At 35.1% G+C, this 6,000-nt stretch overlaps 1 long non-coding RNA gene across 1 annotated transcript; it reads left to right on the plus strand.

Annotated features, from left to right (window-relative positions):
* Positions 1 to 4,548: 4,548 nt before the first annotated feature.
* On the plus strand, positions 4,549 to 5,745 carry LOC147873018 (uncharacterized). The gene is made up of 3 exons (XR_015536298.1): positions 4,549 to 4,640; positions 4,770 to 4,878; positions 5,689 to 5,745. It is a non-coding gene; the product is annotated as an uncharacterized LOC147873018 (long non-coding RNA).
* The last annotated feature ends 255 nt before the right edge of the window (positions 5,746 to 6,000 follow it).

Genomic DNA, 6,000 nt, shown 5'->3' on the forward strand with positions numbered 1-6,000 from the left:
TTTCCTTTAAAAGGAAATTTTGACAATTTTAAGTGTAGTAAGTGTCTAGTGGAATCTCATCATAATATTACAAGTTGTACTCATTACTTCCATTCTGCTGATTCAGTTGAGCAAAGTATAAGAACTGAGGTAATTGCCTGATTGACATAAACACTTTAGTTGATGTTTTATAGTGTATCAGAACATCTTAAAAGACTGAGATTTGTTGAGCTCACAATATTCTGGAAATTATTTTGTATTCACTAAATGCTCGCATCTGCTGTCATGTCTGAATGCTCATCTGTACTTATAGTCTGCATTTTCATTATTGTCTTCAGCTTCATGTAATTTCGTTTCTGATAAATGGTTAATTTTGATACTAGAAAAATCAATTTTGTATTCTGTGTTGCCTCTTATTAGATTTTTATATTTGAGCGTAATTTAGTAAGATTCTTAGGGTCACGTCTAATATTTGTGGAGTTCATGTCACCACATCCTTTGTGCTGTTAGGCTATGCCTCTAATGATTGTTCGAATAGCATCAGTTCTAAAATTTTGTCAAACTTGAAAAAAATATGTTTGAATTTTACAAAGTGTTAACAGCAAATTTATTGAAAGCAGTTGTGAGAATACTGGCTTTTGTGTGGGTTTAGTTATTTCAAAGCAAAAGGGATGATGTTGCAGATGATGAAAGGTGTGGTGGCCATAAAAAAAACTTTCTTAAATTTGGAAGAAAGTAACAAATACTGAGAAATGATTGTCACTAGACTGTTTGGAAAGTAACAGAAGAACCTAACATGGATAGAAGAACTGTGAGATTGACTTTAACTGAGGGTCTGTACTGGAAGTTCCACAGACTTTCATCAAGTTTATAGAGAAAGCCCAACCATCAAATTACAGACTTTTGATGAGGCATGATCTTTCTGTATGGCTTGAAATAAAATGCCAAAGTTTCAGTGGAAAAATACACAGTCTGGAACAGGGCTGTGGAGTTGGTACTAAAACCTCTGAATCCTTCATAAAACCTCCATATGTATTAATAATGATAAACCTACTAAAATGGTAAATGGTACCATAAGAGATTTCATCACCACCATGTGAATCATCAGACTGATTTTTAGACTTATAACCTATATTTAAATATAAGTCTAATGGTTATTGCAGAAATCGGTTGATTTGTAGACAGTTTGTATTATTAAGGTACCAGAGCCAAAGTTACAAAGAATTATTCCCACACCATGTGACTCAACACGTCATTGAATCTCCTTAAGTGTGAGGCCACCAGTGGCTCACATGGTAGCAAAAGTGTTAAAATAATATTTTCTTAAGATTTTATATCAAAGTCGGAGTCGGTACATTTTGCCAACTCCAACTCCACCTAAAATTGTTTCCGACTCTGACTCCACAGCCCTGGTCTGGAAGACTGAAAACTGAACCTATAGCTGGAGAGGGGAATTTTGAGTTAATAACAGTATATTCAGTTAGAGCACTAGAGAAAACTGATTTTTGGTGAGTCATCTGATTTGACCCTGGTGACCTTTTACTGTTCATATTTCTAAAATTAAACATATTGAAAGGGTATCATTTGAAATTATTATAAGATGTAAAGACATTTAGAAGTTGATTTCTAGCAGTGCTTTTGGGCATGTCAGGGGCTGAATGTGTGTGAAGGTAGAGGCAAATATTTTGAAAGTGACCACACTCACTAATCCACCAATCTTGTCATTTAGTTTTCATGTCTTGTCTTGTCTTTTGGAATATGAGATCTTATTTTTGAGATAAGATTTCTGTTGTGATCAACAAGGAGATAAACTTGTCACTACTTAGCCTTTATATTTTAAGTTATTAATAACAAATTATGTAAGTGAAAGCAGAGCAGCAGGCTATTTAAATGTCAACAAGAAGTGTTAAAGTACTATTCCAGCATTCAATGTCTACCATACTACTTTATGCTGCATTTTATGAGATGACTACCACCATATTTATCACCATGTGAATCTCAAGTAGTATAGCTGTTACTCCAGCCATGAATTAAATTAGATCCCTCCTGAATACACATCAGACAGTTAATACATTGCTATCCTCTTCATGTGGTCTCAGGAAGTTGGAATGTAGTCTTGTGTTTATTTTACGAAGGAGCATATTAAGGACATGATACAATATTTATCAGTGGTTGTAATTTGTTTTCAGGGACCAACAGAAGCTGAATGAAAAATTGAAGAGTTCACTCGTCAGCTGGAAGAGGAGATAGAGAAATAGGAAGAGGAGGGAGAATACTTTGGTAAGCTTATGCCATTAAATTTTGTTTACTATAAAAGTTAATGTTTTATAGCACAGTATTTTGGTTCACATGTATTAGCTGAGTATTTACAAATGTTTCGTTCTGCAATTTTGAGTTAGCTTAAAACGTGTGAAATGGTAGCATACATGTATTTTCCACTATGTTCCTTACTATTTTATATGCCTACTTGTCTTGATTTTATTTTATTGCAGATAGAGATGTATTTTTGCAAAGCTAATTGCACTACACACATCACGCTGCACCCATTGAGAAATAATGTGTCTGTATTTTGTCAAATATTCACCATATTAACATACTTCTTGTGTAGAAAATGTAGATCTTAATGAGATCTATATTTTGCATCATGTACTAATTTTTTGCACGTACTGATTGAATAAGAGGCTGCGCTGGCCTTGTAGTTAATCAGGATGTAGTGATGTAGAAATATAGCCCTGCCTTTCCTGGGAATCGAACACAAGTGATCCTGCTGACTTATGCCATCTCAAATAGGCTAATGTGCAAATCAGTGCAATGTGTAACATACCCTGATTATTTTCAGTAAAATTCTTTGCTGTACTTGCTTATGTAGCACACTTATTTGCATCCCAGTATTTGTTACTGACATTGCTCATGCACAAGTAACATCATGAATAATTGAGAGTGGCTTGGTATGAGTGTGAAAGTATTTATCTTCTCTAGTCTAACACAAACATGCCTAGCAGGTGTTAAAGAGGTGGTGTGATGTAGCAGAGTGGAATGAGTGAAGCAGTTGCTAATGCGGGTCATTGGTCTATGTTACATAGCACAAAGTAAGTTTGAGTTTATAGTATTTGTAGATTAGTGGTGTTAAAAATTGTTAGGTGCTTGGGTTTTTCCGAAGAAAGAGTACGCTTTTAAAATAATTTTGCGAACAAATTACTGTAAATGCTGTGCAAAAAGTCTGCTGGCAAACAGGAATGGTAGAGTGGGTGATCTTACTTGCATGTGCTCTCTGTATATTTCTGCTTTCGTGCAGTATATTGTGTTTTCTGATTGTGTTGCATGTGTGGACACATATTTTATTAATTGTATTTGATCTTCCATTCTAATATAGCCGTACATTTTACCCATACCTTCGAAATTTAATTATATTAATTCTAAAAAAAATCCTGTAATTCATTTTAAAGCTGGCCTATTCTTGTTCATCTGGGGCCCTGTCCATTTAACATTTCCTCAAAGGCAGTTCATATCTTTTACTAATGTGTAGAATAAAACAATATAGCCAGGTAAGAAATGCTTCCTTTTGCATAATTATATGAACGAAATATGTTTCGCACTCATTAGTTTTAGCTTTGACGTCAAAGAGTAGGGACATCTACCAGCATCTCTATATCTTTGTGTAATTTTAGAGTTTGTACATGGAATACAGGATCCGGTGGTTACGATTATTTTGAACTCTGTGGCTTGCTGGTTCTCTTTTGGTCATAAACGGCTGTTTCCGGTCTGCATTTTAAAGTTGTTGGTTGCGCAGGAGTGCGTTCCTTGCTTCTTACTTAAAACTGCAATATTAAAGGTTCGTAAACATACACTGGATATATTAATTAATTTGTAGAAAACTTTAAACTAATTGATGTAATTAGATAAGTAGTTTTGTGTTTAAAATGCTTTCCTACATTGATTATTTGTGTGTTATTCCCTTGATTCTTTTGAAGTTCCTTGTTATAGTTCCGATATGCTATGAGTGAACTGTTTACAATTGGATTATTATAGGTTATCAGTTAATTTGTATTGATACTGTAGTTTCTTCTTCATTTGATAAAGATACTTTAGTGAAATTTGTACCGGTTTCTTCTGGTCATTACTTGTGTTTAATCCCTTGCATGTTGAACTCTGACCAAACAGTGCCTACAAGAAGGTTAAGATTTTGATGTATAAGGGTTTCTGTACTCCTTAGTACCAACTAGAACCCCTTACTGAAGGGGATGAGCTGTGTCTTGTGACATCACCTTTCACACTGGAAGAAATTTAATTTCTCCTACATTGTATAATAATAATAATACTGGGTTTAACTTCCAAATATTTCTATTATTTTAATAGTTGTAACTTTTATTCTGTATTATTCTTCTCCTTTGCCACTTTTATAGGATAACTTGTCTTGTTGAGCCTGAACTAAAGTGTATATATTTGTTAGTTAAGAATATGGTTGATGTTAAAATGCTTGACTAACTATAAATCCTTCTTTTATAGGTTACTCCTGCCAACTTTACAGCTTTGTTTGTTATTGTACCGTTTAGTGGTGATGACATCTTGACTGTAGTCGTGTGTCTCTCTGGTGTGTGAACTGATGACGCTTCTAGGTTTTCAGTTGCTAAAGTTGGCAACTGCCTTTGTCTTGTATTCAGGTGAACAGAGTTTTGTGGTTTCTAAAACATGAAATGTGCTGTTGAGTATAAGAGTTTTTCTCTGCCATTTAATACAGTTTAAGTACTGAATTAAAAGTGTTACATATTTATTTACTGGTGACATTTCAGGTTTTCATGGCAGCGGGTAAGGAGATTAGTGTTGCACCATGTACAGTTCACAGACCAGGAGAAAGTCCCTGCTAGGAATGGGATATACGCGCATGCACAAGATGTTGCGGTGAGTGACGACCCATCCTAAAAGCATTCGTTCCACAATCAATCAACGAACAACAGGCTTTCATGTGTTGTAATGGGTACAGCTTTAAGATTACCTCACAGTGGCACAGTGATTTAATATAGAATATTATCACAACACCCGCAGAACACATTAGAGGTGCGCTCACTACACGCTACTCGTAACTGCTTGATGTTTTCAATCTGTGTGTAGTAGTGTAACTCTCTGGCGTGTCATACTTTCCACCAATAGCAGCCCTCTAATCCAGTGGTGTTAAACCTGGGGTATGCGAAGACATCTTAGGGGGCACGTGAAATTTAAAAAAAATATTATTTTATAATAAAAACTGTATAATCAGTAATGTAATTTATTTAATTTATTTTAGATGTAGTTTATGTACTATGTATAACTTGAATTATACACCAACAACTTTGGGGGTACAAAGTTGAAGAGAAATTATATCTGGGGGTACACGAACAAAAAAGGTTGAATACCACTGCTCTAGTCCACCTGATAGTAAACATTCCCCCTGCCTCCACCAGAACCAACTTCCCCCCACATTGCTTTTCTCGTGATCTGTGGACAGTAGTCTGTTCAAAGTTTGACAACATTTTAGACGCACATTCGGCCTCCATCGCTCTGATGATGAAGGCAGCAAGCACCTCTGAAATGTCTGTGTACTTGTACCAGGCTACTTGGCACAGTGCCCCAGAAGACAGTTATCTTCATTCTGTATATTGTTCTCTTAGTAAGATTAGAAAATGTGGTTAAAGGAATTGTGAGATTTTACTGACATCTTTTCCTTACTTGCAGTCAGGCGATCGCTTTATTCCGCTGCGTGCTGGCGCATGAAGTTTCTCAGGAACACAGTAAGTGTTTTTCATTAAGTTATGATTTTTGTGACTTTATAAAATTAGTGGATAGATGAAGTGAGTATGCTGTGCTGAGGATGAGATCAATTTGCATTCAAGACAGTATTTTATCAGATATGTAAATGAAACATTATCCACAAAAACTGGTTTCTTCTTAATTGACTACAATTGCACTGTACAAATACAATATCAGATTATCAAATTGTGTACTTAAGCTACTACTACTAATCTAATTTATTTAGTTTTTGTTCTG

The sequence above is a fragment of the Zootermopsis nevadensis genome, unplaced genomic scaffold (assembly GCF_977971745.1).
Source record: "Zootermopsis nevadensis isolate Lab colony 2312 unplaced genomic scaffold, Znev_1.0 Znev_ptg000022l, whole genome shotgun sequence".
NCBI lineage: Eukaryota > Metazoa > Arthropoda > Insecta > Blattodea > Termopsidae > Zootermopsis > Zootermopsis nevadensis.